This window comes from Pogona vitticeps, chromosome 1, assembly GCF_051106095.1.
Source record: "Pogona vitticeps strain Pit_001003342236 chromosome 1, PviZW2.1, whole genome shotgun sequence".
Lineage (NCBI taxonomy): Eukaryota > Metazoa > Chordata > Lepidosauria > Squamata > Agamidae > Pogona > Pogona vitticeps.
In genome coordinates this window covers 330,013,261-330,034,787 of record NC_135783.1, presented here as the reverse complement: position 1 = coordinate 330,034,787, position 21,527 = coordinate 330,013,261, and the positions used below count along the sequence as shown (strand labels likewise).

The 21,527-nt window shown below is 41.2% G+C and overlaps 1 protein-coding gene and 1 long non-coding RNA gene across 2 annotated transcripts in view; one reads left to right on the top strand and one right to left on the bottom strand.

Annotated features, from left to right (window-relative positions):
• The window catches only part of KCNK13 (potassium two pore domain channel subfamily K member 13), an 85,365-nt gene that overhangs the window by 45,408 nt on the left and 18,430 nt on the right, over nucleotides 1-21,527 (bottom strand). The window lies entirely within an intron of this gene.
• Nucleotides 7,334-20,026, top strand: LOC144586069 (uncharacterized). Its single transcript, XR_013540791.1, has 2 exons — nucleotides 7,334-17,289; nucleotides 17,520-20,026. It is a non-coding gene; the product is annotated as an uncharacterized LOC144586069 (long non-coding RNA).

Genomic DNA, 21,527 nt, shown 5'->3' with positions numbered 1-21,527 from the left:
AGAAGGATCACCGCTCCTGGCAAAGCAAACTTTTTTGGAGTGATCAGATGTGCAACTTTCTTGCCAGCTGATTGCATGTTTAGATGCCTGCCCCGTAGGCACTGCTACTCAGCATTCAAAGTGTAGACCGTTTATGGTGCTGACAAAATAACATCCAGTTCATGTTCCACCCTGGAGTATATGAGTGACACATAAAGAAATAATTGTGTGTCCTTATACATATCATGTAGAACAGTCAGTTCTTGCAAAATTCCCCACTTGTGTTCAAAATTCCATTAAAAATGGGGCATATAAAGCTCACATTTTCTACTGAACCTGAATATACTAGCCCATCCCCCCCCCCAAGGTTTTTAAAAAAGGATATCAAAATAAAAAAAAACCTCTTGTTTAGTGACTTGCCAGATGGCTATCCCTAACTCGTGGTTACTGGAAGACACTTCCTATGAAATGTTGGAGACATGTCAGAGAGCAAAGAGGAAGTTTACCACTTATTTTTCTTGTTGTGTGGCATCAAGTTGCTTCCAATGTATGGTGGCCCTAATAATATTATTGATATATATGAAATAGTCAAGGAATGGATTACCAATGCCCACCCCCAAGTGAGTTCCCATGGATGAGCAAGGATTTGAATCCAGATCCTCTTCGTCTGATTCCAATATAGTCTACTCCATCAAAATGTGTCTCCACCAAAAATGATTATGCACCATCAAATTAATTCTGACTAACATCAGTCTTTCCCAGAGTTTTCTAGATATAAAGTAATTAGATATGGTTTACCAGTCCCTACTTCTTGTGGGGCTCTGGAACTGGAGTTCATACCCAAGGCTACATAGGCTGGCTCTTTTTCCAGGAGTTACTGTGGGGATAGAACTGGTTGGCTGTGCACTAGTGCTAGTGGCAGGGTGCAACCTCCAACTGGATCAGAGAGGTAGGGATGAAACTCTAGCCCCCAGTATTCTCATTCCCAGGTCATTGAGCTGTCTCAGTGTAAGGCAATTCCACATAAAAGAACAGGGCAATTGGCTCAGTGATGGAAGACATGTTTTACACCCATGAAGTCCAGGCCTCATTGTTGCCATCACATGTTAAAACAAACTCTAGAAAAAAGGTGCTAAGAAATCTCTTTGCCTCAAACCCTGAAAAGTTGCTGCTGGACGTTCTATGACCACATGACTGAACACACACAGAGCTATTCTTACCCATTGCCATTACTGTCTCAGCTAAGCCTCAAAGCATACTCTGCCCATAAAATTGGCACTATTTAAATACACAGAGAAAAATATATACCGTACATCATCAAAGAACCACTCAGACTCCTGCCAGAACCCTGACTCACTTTTGCTTCAATTGAATTAGTTCCAGCCTCTGATGCTTATTCTGGCTAAAATAACAGGTCAAGCATATGTGTCATTTGGCAATTGATGAGTGTACATCGGTGAATCAAAGTCATCAGTCACTATAGAAGTAACCACCTGTTTATTTTCTAATGAATTTTTTAAAACCAAGAAGATTCTAGCATTATGAACAATTCACTATTACCTGTAATAAACAATCTCACCGTTTCTGAGAAATACAACAAACACAAACACATATCCTGCATAAGGACACAAACTTGAACTAATAAAAGAAAGCAACACAAAACGGGAAATTTAGAAAAACAAAGAATAGGACTGTAGATGGTTAACAGTATCACAGAGAACTGATATAAGATAGTACTGCTGGTGGAACATAACAGTAAACACTCTTCAGTCCAAGGACAGAAGAGAGCAACAAAAAGAAGAGATCTAAAAGAACACAAGAATACACAGAGGAATTATATCAGAAAGATTTGGATATCCCGGACAACCCAGACAATGTAGTTGCTGACCTTGAGCCAGACATCCTGGAGAGCGAAGTCAAGTGGGCCTTAGAAAGCCTGGCTAACAACAAGGCCAGTGGAGGTGATGGCATTCCAATTGAACTATTTAAAATCTTGAAAGATGATGCTGTTAAGGTGCTACATTCAATATGCCAGCAAGTTTGGAAAACTCAACAGTGGCCAGAGGATTGGAAAAGATCAGTCTACATCCCAATCCCAAAGAAAGGCAGTGCCAAAGAATGCTCCAACTACCGCACAATTGCACTCATTTCACACGCTAGCAAGGTTATGCTCAAAATCCTGCAAGGTAGGCTTCATCAGTATGTGGACCGAGAACTCCCAGAAGTACAAGCTGGATTCCGAAGAGGCAGAGGAACTCGAGACCAAATTGCTAACTTGCGCTGGATTATGGAGAAAGCCAGAGAGTTCCAGAAAAATATCTACTTCTGCTTCATTGACTATGCGAAAGCCTTTGACTGTGTGGACCACAGCAAACTATGGCAAGTTCTTAAAGAAATGGGAGTGCCTGACCACTTTATCTGTCTCCTGAGAAACCTATATGTGGGACAGGAAGCAACAGTCAGAACTGGTCATGGAACAACTGAGTGGTTCAAAATTGGGAAAGGAGTACGGCAAGGCTGTATACTGTCCCCCAGCTTATTTAACTTGTATGCAGAATACATCATGCGGAAGGCTGGACTGGAAGAAGCCCAAGCCGGAATTAAGATTGCCGGAAGAAATATCAACAACCTCCGATATGCAGATGATACCACTCTGATGGCAGAAAGTGAGGAGGAATTGAAGAACCTTGTAATGAGAGTGAAAGAGGAGAGTGCAAAAAACGGTCTGAAACTCAGCATCAAAAAAACTAAGATCATGGCCACTGGTCCCATCACCTCCTGGGAAATAGAAGGGGAAGATATGGAGGCAGTGTCAAATTTTATTTTCCTGGGCTCCATGATCACTGCAGATGGAGACAGCAGCCCCGAAATTAAAAGACGCCTTCTTCTTGGGAGGAAAGCGATGACAAATCTTGACAGCATCTTGAAAAGCAGAGACATCACCTTGCTAACAAAAGTCCGAATAGTCAAAGCTATGGTTTTTCCTGTCGTGATGTATGGAAGTGAGAGCTGGACCATAAAGAAAGCAGACCGCCGAAGAATTGATGCCTTTGAATTGTGGTGCTGGAGGAGGCTCTTGAGAATCCCCTGGACTGCAAGGAGAACAAACCTATCAATTCTAAAGGAAATCAACCCTGAGTGCTCACTGGAAGGACAGATCCTGAAGCTGAGGCTCCAGTACTTTGGCCATCTCATGAGAAGAAAAGAGTCCCTGGAAAAAACCCTGATGTTAGGAAGGTGTGACGGCAAGAGGAGAAGGGGACGACCGAGGATGAGATGGCTGGACAGTGTCTGCGAAGCAACCAACATGAACCTGACACAACTCCGGGAGGCAGTAGAAGACAGGAGGGCCTGGCGTGCTCTGGTCCATGGGGTCACGAAGAGTCGGACACGACTAAACGACTAAACACACACAAAAGAACACAACTGCATCAGAAATACAGCTTCTTGTGACTATGGCACTGAAAAGTGCTCATCCTTCTGAAAAAAATCTTTATCTTAGTACTTCCAAGTGCTGTTGATCAGCTCTTGTACTGAATAGCGAAATGTTCTGGTTTTCAGTTATAGTCTTTAATAATATTGTTGAAGACTATAGTCTGGAATATTATTTCTGTTCAGATTGTATATACAATCTGACCACGTGTCAGTGCTGTGAGAGCACATGTAGTCAGACCATTGGCCTGTCTAGCTCAGTAATGCTTTCTCGGTTCAAAGGTAGTGGTTCACAAGGGTCAGAGGCAAGGTTTACTACAGTGGTGCCTCGCTTTACGATTGCCCCGCATTACAATGAATCCGCTTAACGATGATCTGAATGGGGGAACTTCGCTTTACGATGATTGGTTCCCTGCTTCGGGAACCGATTCTTCGAAAAATGATGTTTTTTGAACAGCTGATCGGCGGTTTCAAAATGGCCGCTGGGTGATTAAAATGGTTCCCTGCTGTGTTTAGGGACGGATTCCTTGCTACACAGGCAGCGAAAATGGCCGCTGTATGGAGGATCTTCACTGGACGGTGAGTTTTTACCCCACTGGAATGCATTGAACAGGTTTCAATGTGTTTCAATGGGTTTTTAATTTTCACTTTACGATGTTTTCGCTCAACGCCGATTTTCCTGGAACGGATTATCGTCGTTAAGCAAGGCACCACTGTACTATCATCAAATGTTACTTGGTCTTTTTTCAGCTGCAGATGCCAAAGACTGGGTCGTGATGCTTCTTTGGGTGTAGCTTGTCCTTTGCTGCTCAACTATGGTCTCATAGGGAAGAATGACAAGCAGCATCATAGCTGAATAGTGCAGTACATACTTTGCATGTACAACATTTAGCCTCTGGCATCCTCAGTTAAAGAACAGCTTGCGATGAGAAGCACCTCTCTTTGCCTAAAACTCTGGATGGCTGCTGGCAAATCAGCACAACAGACAATACCAGGCTAGATGAATCCATCCAAGTAGTTTCACGTCTGACTCAATAGAATAAGGCTATGTTGTCTGTTCAGTCTGTTCATGTGACCAGTCTCTTCTGCTTTCAGCAATTGGTTAAGCCAGCACAACACAAGTCAACTTCCCTACAGCTAAAGTGGGGACTAGAGCAAAACTGAGCAGAAACCTGAAGGGTTGGCAAATAATGGCATAATTCCTCCTATTCCAAAAATCCTGGAGCTTCAACCCTGTCCCACCTGCTAAAAAAGTCCACTACTCTACTGTTGCAATATATAAATGAAAATCAGACGCCACTGTGGTATCCTAGGAACCCTTGGCAAGGAAGTGACATCCCATATAACATTTGAATAAACCTTTGTCAGAAGCGCCTTGGGATTCCTTACTCGCCACCTCTAAATTGTCACTGTTCCCTTTTTGTCTGTATACATTCAGCAAAGTCCTTGCTACTGCTAAAGATAATTGGACAGCTGCGTTGCCACCAAATGGTCCTCCATGTTTTATCTCAATCTGCCTATATCACTCTATCCTTTTCTGTGAAACCAGGATCATGTGCTCCACCTTCTAAGCCAAACTCTGATTCTTAGCAACAACTAGATTATAGTAGAGTTCTGTCACACAACGGTAATTTAATTAAATTGCCATTTTCCTCTCCCATACTTTGGTGTGGATGTCCATCCAATGGTTTAGAGTACACCTAATGTACAGATTAGGGTTTTATCTTCAGTTAGAAAAGAGTTTTCACCATGGGAAACAGAAATATATGTTACCAATATATCTCACTGACTTCACTTAAAATACTACTGCGTATTCCCTTATGTGGCATTCAGAGCATTCACTTCAGTTGACTCTGTGATATAGGCTGTACAGTAGATTTAAAAAATAATAAATGGAACTCATAGGCTTGGTTTTCCAAGTCTCAGTGCACTAAACAAACTACAGTATTCAGAGTCACCTATGGTATGTATTGCCCAGAATCTGAGGCCAGAACGAGGAGGTAAAAACTCTGTTACCTTTTGCAATGGAGTCAAATCACTGAGGCTCAGATGATACATTATGGATAAGATGGAATTCCTTAATTGCTGACAGGATTTGATTTTCATAACAAGAACTCTTCACACCTCCTGTACTTTGCAAATTATCTTGCTTTCTTCATCAAGAAGTCAGTACAGGCTTTGTTTGCAAGGCTAATTGCTCAGTCAATTAGGCTTGCAAAGATCTGCTTGAATCATCTCTCTGGAACACAGTTTCTAATGAAGATTATCTGTAGCATAGAGGTTTACTCTGAATGTGGGATATAGTTACTCTACAGATAAGCAGTACAGTGGGGTCTTGACTTAAGAGCGGCTCGAGTTAAGAACATTTTGACTTAAGAACCACTCTCATAGGAAAATATTGACTTGACTTACATACTTAGATTTGAGTTAAGAACTGAAAAAAACCCACGTGGGAGGCAGGGAAAGTGCAAAATGTGAACTTTCAGTTAACTGTTGGCCAGTGGAAAGGGTGCCTGTCTGCTTCCTCACTCCTCCCAGTGTTTAGAGAGTGGATTGAGGGACAGTCTTCAGACTGCCTGGTACTGTACTGCGTGGACTGTATTTTCCCTGCCTTCCCTATCACCCTCTAGTGGTCGAAGGCAGAATAGCAACTTCCCATTAGTTTCTATGGATGGAAAAGAGCAGATACGGATCAAATGGTTTTCAATGCATTCCTATGGGAAATGCAGATTTGACCTGAGAACTTTTTGACTTGAGAACCGCCTTCCAATACGGATTAAGTTCTCAAGTCAAGACTCCACTGTATATTGTTGTGCTGTTGGAGCAGCCCTGTGAGAAGACAGGTGACAAGTAAAACCAAATAATTGGATTTTATTTATTTGAATTAGGGCTTCTCCAATCTTGAAGGTTCGAAAGAATAAATGGGAAACAGCACATGAATGTTTAGTGCAGTAGGAGCCATCTTGAAGCTGCCTGTGGTTTCCCTGTCACCCATTAACTAAAATATTTTTTTACTTTAATTTAGCAGCTGGCTTTTATGTGTTTGTGTTGTTATTTGTTTCACAGGTCTGGGAAAGTTGCACACCATTGATTTGGCTCAATAAATATATAAAAGACAAACTAATGGACAAGTCTGACTCAAGTCGCATCAGCGACTCAGGCAAATCAGGAATTTGATGCTTTAAAAAAAAAGACTTGAACTCACAACTCAGACGTATTAAGTGCAAGTCATGTTTTCAAGTCCCTGTGATTTTAAGGGAGACCCCTAGGTCTCCATTAAAATAATAGGAACTCAAAAATGTGAGTCTGAGGTGTTTTTTTTTTAAGAGGAGAGGGAGGAGGAAGGAAGTCTCCGCTTAATTTGGAGGAGGCAGCCATCTTCCAGGTGAGTCCTTTTGTAAGCCTCGTCCCCCTCCATTGGTGGCTCCCTTTCAAGATGCCTTCGCCCTCTTGCAAGACGGCTGCAAGATAGAGAAGGGTCTGCCCCTTCCCTCCTCCTCCTCTTCCTTGGGCCTCTTGGGGTAAGGAGGGGGGGGAGGACAGAGAAGACAGCCCCAGCTCAGGAAAGAGGGGGCACATTGTGGGGAGGCAGGTGTGTGTGGTTATGCCCACTCATGCCTTCTCCTGAGCGGTGATGGCTCTTTTCAAAGGAAGCAGGCCTGGCTTCCCTTCCAGGGGCCACAAGGGCCTGCTGCCTGCACCCAGGCACCTTCTGCCCAGCTGATAGGCAGGCGTGCACAGAGGCAGGGGCCAGCTAGGGAAGAGAAGCTGCCCCACTGTCTCTGCGCCTGAGCCTGCCTATCAGCTGGGCGGTGCACCATCCAAGTCTTCGGATCCAGCCCCCAGTCCCAAGCTTGGGGAGGGCAAATGACTCATGACTTAAGACTCAGGACTCAGACCCAAAGATTTAGACTTGGGCCTCGATACTCACACTTGGGACTCAGCTGGACAACTTGCCAACACCCCTACATCATGTGACTTTGCATTGATCTAAAACAAACAGAAAAAAGACCTACTTTATTAGGGTTTTCAACAATGTGTGACCTACCAACCTCCTTCCCTGTGATGACCCTCAAAATCAGCTTCTTGGTTCAGAACAGCTTTTATTAATGGTACAGTGTAACCTCTCCCTCTATTTCCCGGCAGTTTCACAGGGCTGAGTTATAGTCTCTAGTCTCTTGGGTACTGTTTGCCAACTTGGGGTCCCAGTCAATGTCGCTGGCATTCCTCAGAGACCAGGTTCTGGAAAACAGGAGGAAAGAGAACCTTCTCTCCAGGGCGTGCCTGTCTTTATTTTTCTCTCCAGGACCACAGTGGTGGCCAGCACATGGCTGGATTCTCCCGTATCTGACTCTTGTCCTAAGCAAAGGAACAAGGCAAGAAGAGGCTACTTTTTTTCATTCTCTTCCCTTGTCTCAGATCTTCTCCTTCATGAATCAATGATGGTCTTACGCCTTCCCACTCCTGCTCTTTTATTCTCCATGACACCTCTTTCTCCCACTGTTTCTCATCAGGGAACTGTCTTTCCTTCAGCTGCGTGGCCTCCACCCTACTGGTTTGATACGGAGAAAACTCACCCTCCTCCTGACTGCTTGACACCTGTGTGCTGGGGCCAGATGGCATGCTAGAGGTACATGCCTGCACCCCCTCACAAACATCAAAGTTAGATGCTTATGAAACGATCTGGTGCACAAAAACAGACTGCGAATGCATTCAAATAAATAGGCAACTTTCACCCCCGCATCTCTCAATTTTCCTCATATAAGGGCATAGGTACCACTGGTACTATTAACATGCTAATTTGCAATTAGGATCACAGCAGTTGAATCCATTCCCCCCCGTTAGGTGTGTGCAGTAAGGAGAGGAGCCTATTGACATATAGCAGGGGTGGGTAAAGTGCAGCCCACCAAGTGTTCTTGGACTGCAACTTTCAGCACCTCCCACTTCTGACTGTGCTGCTCAGGACTGGGGAAAACTGTAGTTCATCAAAATGGATTTGCAATTCTAGTAGAAATACCATATCGTCTGTGAGCCATGTACGTATTACCAAGATTGTGGGCATGCTTCCCAGTGCCCATTTAGATCATCAGTTGAGGCAGATCTGTAGCTTTCACTAAAAACAAAATAAGTGTCTAGTCCTTGAGGATGTAAAGATAGGAGGCAAAATGGGCAGCCCATGTTCCGTCCTGCCACAATCAACCCTCACTGGAAGGTGCTCACTGGAAGGACAGATCCTGAAGCTGAAGTTCCAATACTTTGGCCATCTCATGAGAAGCGAAGACTCCCTAGAAAAGACCCTGATGTTGATGAAGGCTGAAGGCAAGAGGAGAAGGGGATGACAGGGGACGAGATGGATGGACAGTATCATTGAAGCTACCAAAATGAATTTGACCCAACTCCGGGAGGCAGTGGAAGACAGGACGGCCTGGCGTGCTCTGGTCCATGGGGTCATGAAGAGTCAGACATAACTTAACGACTAAACAACAACAACAACATCCTGCCACTGCTTTTCAGGGACTGAAAACTAAGAACTAAGTTGCAACTAGAGTTGGCCCATTAAGTCAATGGAACTTATGAATGATTTGGCTCACCAAATCCCAGTATGTTTTAGCCTATGGCTGAAAGCATCACCAGTTTGAGTGACATTTGAGTGACAAAGACCATGGTCCATGGACGTCTGCATTATAAACATGCACAGCAGTCACTCTGATATGTATGTTGGAGCTCTCACCTTTCTCTGCAAGAGCTTTTCTGCCATTTCATTAAATTTAAAAGCCTGCCAGAGCCACTCTGTCTTGCAGTCTATCCTTTATATTTACTTATTCAGCAATAAGATAAGTGCCATGAAGTCAGTGAAATTAGTGCTGTGTGAAATTTCTTGATGTTGTTCCCAAAGCCCCAATGACTATGGGGACCACTGAAGTGTGTTTCATCCACAAGCGAGATGTTTCAATTGTCAGGTTTCTATACTTTGTTAGTTTTTCCAATTCTTTATTTTCAACTCTGGTATCCCCTGGAATTGCAATGTAAATAATCCAGATATTTCTTTGTTCTGTTAGTACTATGTCTGGTGTCTTATGTTTAAGGTGTCTGTTTGGATCTGGAAATCCCACAAGATCTTGACTTCCTCATTTTCTGGCACCTTCTCTACCTGATGTTCCCATGGTTTTTTGATGCTGGCAAATTATATTTTTTGTCTAATGAGGAATTATTCTTATTCTTATTCATTGATAGTAACCCTTAGATTTTTAAAGAGGCTTTTCCGGCTGTTATCTTTCTAGTTTTTGCATCAACTCTGAGGGTGTGACTATATTACAATATACTCTTCCAATTACTCCTGTATAGCAATATGCAAATCAATTCAAAATTTCCTGATTACATGATGTTGTTGTAAATATGGGGATAACACACTTTTCTTTGAGGAATCATTTATTTTTGAACACCCATCGGGAGGTTGTTTCATTTAAATTGCTTTTTAAAAAAACCAGTTTGTGGTTGTGTGAACCATTATATTCTGTGTGGGTGGATGTTTACTGTGGTGATGTTGCGGTGGTATGTTTGAGTTGATGTGGTGTGTCCCATTGGGAAATCAGCAGTTATATCTGCTGTTTGAATTGTTTCGTTTAAAAATTTTTTAAAAAATAAAACATTTGACTTTAGCACTGCATTACATAAGCACAGAGTCTTGCTGGCTTGTTACTGACATGTGGTTTGCCTTCCATCTAGTGACTTTAACTTCTCCACACATACACTATGCCAAGTCTTTTCTTTTCCTTCTTTTTAATTTTTGGGCTCCCCCCCCCCCCCATTTTTCTTTATTGTTTGATTTGCAAGTTTTGCCAGCTTATTGCCTAGGAAAGCCTATAGTTAATAGTAGATTGTCAAAAGAGATGAGTGGAAAGTTTGAGTTACAGAAAAATAGAGAAAAAATACATTATCTGCAAAATTGTTGCAGCGCTATGCCATTTAGAATTTTTAAAAGGAACAACAACAACAAAAAGAATCCCCCACTGCAAATATCTGGAAAAACATAAACTCCAGGTAAAACAGTTATGGACAAGAACAAAATGCAGGCAGAGTCAGGAGAGACATATGGGTGGATCAAGTGCTAACCCAGGCCTGTTTAATGTAATTTAAAGAGTGGTGTGGTTCCATACAATTAATCAGCCTGGTTCAGTTAAGGCTGCCCCATGATGAGAAGAATGACACAAAGAGCACATAGCACATGACATGAATTGATACAATAGCACCTCAGACAATGTAGTTGCACCCTGAGTCCATTAGGAATTATTCTGGTTTTGCAAATATGGGTATGAAACTAAGTCAGAGTGGCTATCTTGTATTAAACTTACATTAAGTTACAAGTGTATGCGGACGACTTAGCGATAATACTAGAAAATCCTTTGGAAATCTTGAAGGGTTATTGAAAATCATAAAAGAATTCAGACAAGTGGCGGATTTAAAGTAAATTATAAAAAAACAAAATTTATGACAAAAAACATAAAGAAAGAAGATGTTGAAAAATTAGCATGGAACTCCAATTTTGAGGTGGTGAAAAAATTAAATACTTAGGAGTGGTCATCACCAAAAAACAAAGCAATTTAATGAAAGAAAATTATTTAGCAATACAGAAAGAAATTCAGAAAAATCTTGAGGAATGGAGCAAACTACAACTCTCATTTATGGGAAGACTATCAACAATAAAACGATGATCTTACCAAAACGTTTATTCCTATTCCAAAATCTCCCAATACTACTGAACTTTAAATATTTTATGGACTTGGACAGTTTAACATCAAATTTTCTCTGGAAACCTAAGAAGCCAAGAATAAAACTTAAATTGCTACAAGATCTGAAAGAAAGGGGAGAGTGGGTACACCAAATTAGTTACTATATTATAAGGCCTGCGCTATGACCTGGATTAAAGAATGGATAACCTTAGAAAATCAAAGACTTAAGAAACTGGAGGGACATGATCTAAAAATGGGATTGCACGCATATGTATGGTATGGGAGACATAAGGAACACTCACATTTTGGAGAACATATACTTAGGAAGGCCCCAGGGATAGTATGGCAAAAATTTCAAGCACAAACCTATAAGAAAATCCCATTGTGGGTGGCGCCTATAGAAGCGTTTACATTAAAAGTCCTGAACCAGAAAGGAATTTTGACCACATATGAAAATCTGTTAACTAAAGAACAGAAGATAAAGGACAAACAAGAGCTTGAAAAATTGGGTGTAGCTGTTGATTGGTGGTCAACGGTGAAATTAGAATCAAGATACAAAAAAGATAGGACTGTGGGTTTCTTTGAGGGCAAAGTAGAGGTGGCTAGACTGTGGATATATACTAATAAAAAATTAAAAAAATATACATATTAGAATATGATTTAGAGGATGAGAGGGTGAAAGAGACGATGGTAAAATGGGCAAATTTTTTTGGATATAACATAGGTCTTGATGATTGGACTAAGATGTGGAAAGAAAGCTGTAAGATGATCAAACCAGCAAATCTTAGGGAAAATATCCTCAAAATGTTTTATAGATGGCATTATATACCTGTAAGGCTAGCAAAAATGTCAGAGGGTAACAGCAATATATGTTGGAAGTGTAAAAAAAAATGCAGGAACTTATTATCATATATGGTGGACATGCGAAAAAGTAAAAAATTATTGGACACAGGTGTGGGAAATAGTGAAAGAAATTACCCAGAAGAAATTAGATATAAAACCTAAAATGGCATTATTGAATGTCATGCCAGGAATTAATGATTTAAAAAAAATGAACCATTGTCTAATGTATAAACTCACAGCAGCTACGTAGATTACTCTGGGCCCAAAAATGGAAAAGCGAAGAGACTCCAATGATAGAAGAGTGGTTAAAGAAGCTATGGGACATAGCAGAACTGGACACACTATCAGAAGCACTACAGGAACAACCAAGATACTGCATAAAACAAAGCTGGAAACTAATATACTCTTGGGCCCAGAGGAAGACAGGAGTGTAGGGCAAATTTTACTATATATGTATATCTATTCAGTACACAATGGAAAGCAAACCAGGGAGAGCGGAGGGTTAACGAGGCTGGAGTCTCTGACTCCAAAGGGGGGAGGGTTTCGTTTAGTAGAGGGTCTAGTTTAGTTTTTAAAATTCTTTTTTCTTCTTTGTTTTTTTTTTAATATGATGAATTTAAATAATAAAAAAGGAATTATTCTTGTTTTGCAAATATGGGTATGAAACTAAGCCAGAGGGGCTATCTTGTGGATTCTGGTAGCAGTAGTCCAAAAAGTTATTCTTTTCAAAGCTCTGATCTGAGAATAATTGCATGTAATAGACTTTAGCCAATAAACTATAAATAACAGTGCTGCTCTGAAGAGAGCTCAGAACTCACCATTTCTACAGTGTAAGTGGAAAGAGCAAGGCACCGGAGGTGGAGGCACCACTGAAGTAGAAGCAGGCTAGGTAAGGTGAGCTGGCATTGATAGAGAGGACAATGTTTCCATCACAGGTAGCAGGAGAGCTAGAGGGCTATAGGTCCAGCGTATGATTTGCGTAACGTTCATAATGTGCATGATATGTGCTGCCAGACTGCAGCAGAATAGAATATGATAAGCCTAGATATCCAAATTCTGTCCATGTGCCAATTATATGCAATTTAAGAATTCTGAAAAGGGTTTTAGTGCATTTTGAAGGATCCATTTCCTATAGACATTAATTAGTGCCACACAATTTGGGCTCAACTGTCTTTTTGCTTTATTATCTTTTTGCCTAGTGCACCATCTAAAATTAAACCCCAGCTTTGCTATCACAAATGCTATCATGTTTCTTTGTTCTTCTGTTCCCTGCCTGTCCAGGAACCTTTATGTTTTGTCCACCAGAAGAGACAGATCTGGGTTACAACAACCTGCCTTTATATTTTTAGAAATGGGAATCAGACATTGCTTCCTTTTCTAGAATGAACTGTGAGCATAACCTGCTACCTATAACCACTTGTAATGACTATTTCATTCAGTTTTTAGTCTCCATCTCAAGAACTGGGTGAAAGCTGCAAATTTCAAGACCGTTATATCTTTTTTTGGTCTTTTCTATTTCTCTCTCTCCCCCCCCCCCCATTTACTACTTGTCTTGTTGCACCTAGTCTGCCAAAAAGCCTAAAAGCTTGCACACATTTTCAAGATATTGTGAACAAACCTAAGTAAGGTATTAGCCAACTGTGGATAAGAAGTAACTAGCTGTACATTATATAGTTTATTGTATTTAATTAGTTTGGGGGACAACGGAGATGTACTAAGTTAGCAAAGGAGTGAAAAAAATAGAACAAATAGTTACAAAGTTCATTTTGTGATATAATTAAACAATAATGTTTTAGTGACTTCCAGAAATTACTTTTAAAGAGTATTTTAGGGCATTTTAGAAGTATTTTGATTGACAGTTTCCAAGTTGAATACTGTTCCTTTATCATTTCTAAGAGGAAAAGGAAGTATTCTTTGTTGCTTTATAACAAATTACTTTTGTAGATGGAAGAATGCTAATGATAAAGATACCCTGCAATTACAAAAGAATGAATAATGTAATGAGTTCCTTAAAAAAAACTTCAAAATTTAGATGCCAATTTTGGATCCTGCACCCGTCTTGACTATTTACCTTTCAGGACAGTTCTTCAGAAATGTGCTTTGATTCACCAGGTGTTAGAGTGAAGGCTGTAGGCTACAGACAGTTTGGGATCTTTGGGAAGCATTCAGAACCTGGCAAAGCCATCAGATGCAGGAGATGAGAGGGAAGTACAATGAGGGACACGGAGGAGAAGGTTATAGAGAGGAGATGGCCAAATAGAAAGGTAAACCATGCACTGGCTGAAATCCAGTAGCAAGTTGCAACTACAGTAGGCCCATTGAATCAGTGGGGATTTGGTGAGTCCATTCTTCCATAAATTCTGATCCAATAGCCACATTCTATTTGCAGCTTACTACTGGATTTCAGCCAGTATGTAGCATAAGAAGCTACACTGCTTGTTACTAAGCCTATAAATCCATTACCACGCAAGAAGGGCAACTCAGGATGCAGAATAGAGAGGAATCTGTTTCTTTTAAATTACCGTATGCATCTTAAAGGAGGATCAATTTAGATCTCATTCTTATTTTTAAATTGTTTATATGGGCTGTCTCTTCAATGAACAGTTTAGAATGAAGTCTGAATTACATTGAAGCATATCACATTCTACACATATCACATTCTAAAATCAGACCATGTCATCAAATACACTGAATGTGTAAAAAGAAAATAATAATAATGGGAAAATATAGAGTTTATCAGTCACCTTTTTCTAAAGTTTTGCAACAAATGGTGACTTGGCCAGTGTGGACAGTTCATGTTCCATCTCATTCAAAAATACTGTGTTGGCTAGTAATTATATTCATGTTTGCTTCTAGAAAATTCTGAGCATTTAGCCCATGGTGTAATACATCAAACTCTGGACTGTATTGCTTTCTTTCTCTCGTTCTTGAGTAAGTGGTTTTAATTAGCATACACAGAGCCAAACAGAAACACCTTAATTTTATAGCCTCCACCCATTGCCACAAGCCCCCCTTTCGCAACCCAGCCTCTCCAATTGTGTCAGACTACAGTACCAATGGATACCCAGTGTGATGTAGCAGACAGAGTGACAGACTAAGACTCTGAAGGCCTTTGAATCCTCCACTCAGTCATGGAAGCTTACTGGGGGTTGGGAATTGGTAAAAGCATTTCTTAAATATCTCATTTACCTTGAAAGTCCTAGTAAGGTTTCTGTAAGTCAGTTCTGACCTGACAGCACACAACAACAATAGTTCCAATAATTCCCAGTTATGGCCATTATACTGTCTAAGGCTGCTAGAAGCTGTAGTTCAACACATCTGTAGTGGGTTGGGTGGGGGGATGTAGCTGGAGGCCTACACATAGATAATGCTGCAACATAAAATGTTTGTTGACTGCCTGAGCTAAGGATCTAAATTATTCTGCACCATGCTTTGGGGTCGTGGCAATGTTTTATTTGTCAATAAATCAATGCCTCAGCACCCTGTTCAAATTTTATTCTGTGACAGTGACATTTGGTAAATTGTGGCCGCAAATTGCAACAAATGGGCAAGTTGCCGGCCAAGTGCCTGATCACATGCCTGGTGGTGGCTAGGCACATGACTACCACTTTGTTATTTAGCTGCTATTCACCACCATGACTGCACTATTTCATTATTCCAGAGTAAAACCCAGTAGGATTCAAGGCCTCTGTGCTTTAATTGTTAGAACTGCTAATTTGTGTGTGCAAAGGCATGACTGAAAAAGCAGCAGTCCTGATTTATTATCAATAGCATAAATAGGTTTTTAACGAAGGGGGGAAACTAATCAATTCTGCAAGGAGGTTTTGTTTAAAGGCACTTTGTACAAAGGGCGCACTTGATGGAGAAACAAGCAACCAAGGTCAACAACACAGAGAGTTATGTCAGAGGTCTAAATAGGCAGTAAGATGTTATCTTCTGGTCCTGATAAGTGCTTTCACATCGCAAGAACAATAATTTTTGCACAAATTGCAAAGCTGAACAATGATAGCCTTAGTGTGTAGACCTTTGAAGAGTTTAGACCCATACAATGGACTGTTTGCATCTTTTAATGAGTCTTCGTGTGCTCACTGGGTATGTGCTCAGCTCCCCAAAGTCAAAGGGTGTCAGGTTTTGCACAGAGATATTTTTGTGCAAATTGCAGAAAACTTAGGGAAAGCAGAATACTCATTGTCTTAGTTTCTTGCTGGAGGCAAAAATCTCATGCGAGTTAAGAAATTCTCAACAGAATTGTGATCTAGAACAGGTAACTTCTTCTAGATCACACATCAGTAGGTGAGTGACAAAATTTTTTACTCACCTGCTTTTCCAAGTACATCAAACAAATTTCATATCCCTACTCAAACAGACTCCCAAGCATATTTCCATTTAGTTGTTCACAGCACTTCCAAATTAATGTGCCTGGGATTTTAAGAGCGATCTGGGCTTTGGAAGCTCAGATTCTAGGAGTCCCACTAAGCCATGGAACCCATTAGATGTGACCTCAGACCTCAGCCTCACTCACATCATAGAACTGTTGTGACGATACAAGTGGGGAGGAAAAGAGCCACATATACCAACCCAAACTCACTGGAGGAAGAACAGGGTATCAATGTGACTAATAAACCGAAAAATGTATAATTCCAAATTCCAAAGTGACATGCAGTATGTCGTAGCCAATATCTCTGGCCAACTGGCTGCAAACACACATGGATGATTATCTGCAACAATAACAGCAACAAACAAACAAAACTCCTCATGCCATTATGTTATCTATCTAACAACATTCAGCCAAATTCACATTTAAAGCTGGATATGAATTGTATTATCTCTTGCTTCATTGTAACTAAACGTTTAACCTCTGTGCTGGATAGAAGACAGGAGTTTTGGAAAAGCAGGTAAGTAAATACTGTATTTTTGTCGCTCACCCGCAGAAAGCAAAGTGGCTGCTACGTCATAGACTGAATAGACAATCAACAGCATTGATTTCTTCATTTAAAAGCTTACTGTTCCTTTGTACACCATGCCTTTTTCAAAGTGGAGGTTCAGCTTTGCTTATGGACTCGGACGGTGATCAACACTGTGTTGGCAGGACTATCCCTTGACATTTTGGTGCCTGAGGGGGAAGAACAAAATGGAGCCTCCTCCCTTTCCAGTTACAAAATTGATTGACAGTTGAAACTTTCTTGACACCGGAAAGAAGCAGACAAGCTCAAGGGCACAGAGCAAGCTCCTTAGCAAACAGTGTTCGGTTCCTACCATGGCGGGACTATCTCTGTGTGCTTCTCTCTGTGTGTTTTGTTGCTGGGTGAGTATGAATGACACAGCTGCATAATTTATTTTATATGTTATGTTTTTAACTTCTCAAAAACATGGGCCCCATTTTTGCTTTCTGCAGAAGTAAACTACTTTTGCAGATTGGCAGAGAGACAAAAGGACTGCATGACCTGTCGGTCTTACTAATTGAAAACTAAAATGCCAGGGAATATTAGTGAAAATTGACAGTTTCCCACCGCTATTTCTTATCCTTCTAAACAGGGCAAAGCAAATAGAAACAGGAAGTGGTCTCCGTGTGTGAAGCCAGCTGGATAAGATAAACCACTTCCTTATGCCATGGAAACCTATTTTGATGTCAAAAACCAAAACCTTCAATCTTGAAAACCTGCCACCAAGTATTTCTAAATATTCAAACAATTTGAAAGCAGAAGTGTGCCAGTAATATTTATTCAGCAGAAGATACGTGGAAGGACACATGGTTTTTTTAAAAAGTTTATTTTGTTGTCTAATAGTAAAGAAAGATTTGCCTAGCTATGCACAGTTTTCTGTTAGACAGGATATGACCAAGCAATGTTGGAGATTTAAAGCCAATACACTTCATGATTAAATATCCCATGCTGAAACAAATCACATTTCAATGTTTAATTTGAGCTGGGTTGTATCCCTACATTATCTGTATATTTGCACATAAATTGCTAAGTGGGATATACATTTATCATGTTAAAAAGGAACAGATAAACACAAGGCTAGTTTTATTACCACTGTTAGAGTCTACCAGGAAACATTTAAAGAAAAAACACTAAAGCACTGCTACCTGTGGGACTGGTATGGGAGTACCAGCCAACAGTAATGAATTAAATATATACATGCACACATGTGCACGTACATACACATGCGCACAAAGAACTCTCATGGGGATATTTTGGGGGCACAATTTGCAATTGTGTAAGACAGAGCCTTCACGGACCCGAATTTCTGTGTGGTACATAAACACTACATGTACACAAAAGTGGTACTAATTCTACAGCTGTATTTACCTTTTTTCTATTTTTCATTTCATTAATACTGGATAGTACAGTGAAGCCAATTTAAAAACATAAGTACAGCAAGATAAAGATTTATTTTCAATTATTACTACTGCTACTACTATCAAATAAGACCTACCCTGAAAATAAGCCCTAGTAAGATTTTTCAGGATGCCCCTATTATAAGTTCTACTCCAAAATAAGCCCCAATTAAGTGAAACCTCACCATCCACCATTGTGCAGGAACGAGAAGATGACATGACTGTATTTGAATAAATGTAGATTGTTGTCCATGAAAAAAAATTAAACATCCCCTGAAAATAAGCCCTAATGCGTTTTTTTGGAGCAAAATTAATATAAGACCCTGTCTTATTTTCAGGGAAACATGGTATTTAGAAGCTGACAGCCTGTTTTTCCTCCCATAATGTGATCCACGCACAGAGTCAAGTCTGTGCGGTCAGATTTGTAGATAAGAATGATCACAAGGCTTGCTAGAATGAAAGATATGAAGATGTGTGAAAGCACATGCTATGATAAATTGATGTCTTTCAGCATGCAAGAAGTTCCTGCTTTTGACAAACATAAGAACATAAGAAGAGCCCTGCCAGATCAGGCCAAGGACCCACCTAGTCCAGTTCCTGTATTTCACAGTGGCCTCACCAGATGCCTCTGGGAGCATACGAGACAACTAGATATTTATCTCCTGATATCCCTCCCCTGCATTTGGCTTTTGGAGGTACCTTCCTTTGAAGCCTGGAGATTATGCTAACTATATGCTACCTATATCATTCTGTTTAATCCTTGGTTTCAAATGTTATGGTGATAGTCATTGCTGATTGGATGTTTAGCAATTTAGATGAATTTTCTGACAAACCTTCATCTTTGTTTCATTATAACCAAAGAAGACTGTAAACCACCTTGAGGCCATATACTATGTCACAGGAGCTTAGAAAGGTTTTCTGTAACAAGAAACACCTCTGAGGGATGTCTATTTGTAGAAAACTACTTATCATTGGAAACATCTGGTCCATGTTTCTTATGAGGCTCAAAGTCTATTGATTTATGGTTCACAGATGCACAAGAGTGAAATTGCACACAATGAAGAAACCATTAAATAAGTGAGAAGGAGCAATTCAAAACATGTAACAACACCTAAGAAGCTTTATATTCCAAGAATGATAAATCATACCAGACTTTGCTACTTAAGATAGAATAATCAACCAATCAGTCCATCTATCCATCTGTAGGTCCTTTACAATCAAGGTACAGAGCCCAAGGTCATCTCATGCCACAAAGTACAAAGAAATTTGGGCATCCGAGACAAAAAATCCCACAAACTCCCCTCTTGTCTGTGTGCGTTCTGTGCTGTTAAGTCAGAAGCAACTTACAGCAACCCCAATAGGGCTTTCAAGGTACAGTGGGGTCTTGACTTAAGAACGGCCCAAGTTAAGAACATTTTGACTTACAAACCACTCTCATAGGAAAATATTGACTTGACTTACATACTTAGATTTGAGTTACAAACTGAAAAAAACCCACGTGGGAGGCAGGGAAAGTGCAAAATTTGAACTTTCAGTTAACTGTTGGCCAGTGAAAAGGGTGCCTGTCTGCTTCCTCGCTCCTCCCAGCGTTTAGAGAGTGGATTGGGAGACAGTCTTCAGACTGCCTGGTACTGTACTGCCTGGACTGTATTTTCCCTGCCTTCCCTGAACCTTTCTTGACCTAAGAAAAAAAGAAACAAAATATCCCTCTCTAGTGGTCGAAGGCGGAATAGCAGCTTCCCATTAGTTTCTATGGACGGAAAAGAGCAGATACGGATCAAATGGTTTTCAATGCATTCCTATGGGAAATGCAGGTTTGACCTGAGAACTTTTTGACTTGAGAACCGCCTTCCAATACGGATTAAGTTCTCAAGTCAAGACCCCACTGTAAAGGAGATATTTATCAAGTGGTTCTGCCAGTTCCAATCCCACAATGAATTTATATTGCCAAGCACGGATTGCAGCCCTATTCTTCAGAGTCCTAGCCCATCTATCCACTACACCCAAGACAAAAAATACAAAATAACATTAAATAATACTAATCTCATTTCTATCCCAAGTTAAAACATGGTTCTTCTTCGTGGTCTCTGTAAGTGCACACTAATGGATTAATCTGTGCCTGCGCAGAGCAGCCTCGGAATCTTCTAGAGCTCAGGCACATGGTGCTGGGACCTCCCACACGCTGGCTATAACCCAGTCCCCAGCACTGAGTGCCTCAGTTCCATTTCTGCCACCGCTACTGCAGCTACTCGGATCGGAGCTGCAGTTTTTTTCCTTTCTACCTCGTTAAATCATATTCTTGGACCTCCTGGCTTTTTCAACCCAGCTTGTTTCACCATTCTTCTGGATTTGTGTGTCTAACATTAAGAATAGAACTGTGTTGTTTGACTGCTTTCTGCGGGTTTATGGCCGCTTCGGGCCGCTTCAAGCACTGCTTGTCCTGTTCTGACACGGTCCCACTTTCTGATAGCCATTCGCAGTGCTTGTTTTGTCTCGGGGAGGAGCACCAGCCTGCTTTAGGTGCTGTTTGTAAAGCTTTCACTAAGCCTGCCCTGAAGCAGAGGCTCCAGCGACTTCGCTCCTACTTGTGGGAGAAGTCACTTTGCTCAGCACGAGCCTCGGCCATGGAACTGCCGCAACCTCTTCAACTGCGACTTGTTCACCTAAGCGTGCTCACAAGGCAGCTAAACCGTCCGCGGCCTCAAGGTCGACCGCTTCGGTGTCGGCATCAAAGCCCCCTTTAGCTTTGATGCCAAAGAAAAAGAAACCATCTTCCACGACCTCTAGCCCCCCCCCCCCCGAGCCTTTGCTGTTGGCTCCTGTGACCCATGCCCGGCATGAGATGGTATGTTTGAGCATACCATCGGGAGATGCTGATATTCCTCCCTTGAGGCAGGAGGTAGCGCCTTCCTCATGCATAAGACTTTATCTGGATTGGGCAGATACTTTGGTGGAGGTACAGCTCGAGGCTCGAGCCAGCCCTCTGTCACCACTGGGCTCGGTGTCGAGGTGTGTGTCACCCTCTCCGCCTGCTTCTTTGGTTGCGATGCACCTTGAAAAAAGAAGCAAAAGACCAGACACCTGGAGCCTGAGCCGAAGCCAGCTCAGCATCCACTACCACCCAAGGGATACCCTCCTTATGAAGAGTTCCGGAGACTTCCCTGGGAGGATCCCAGAGAGTGCTATGATCCCATGAGCTATGA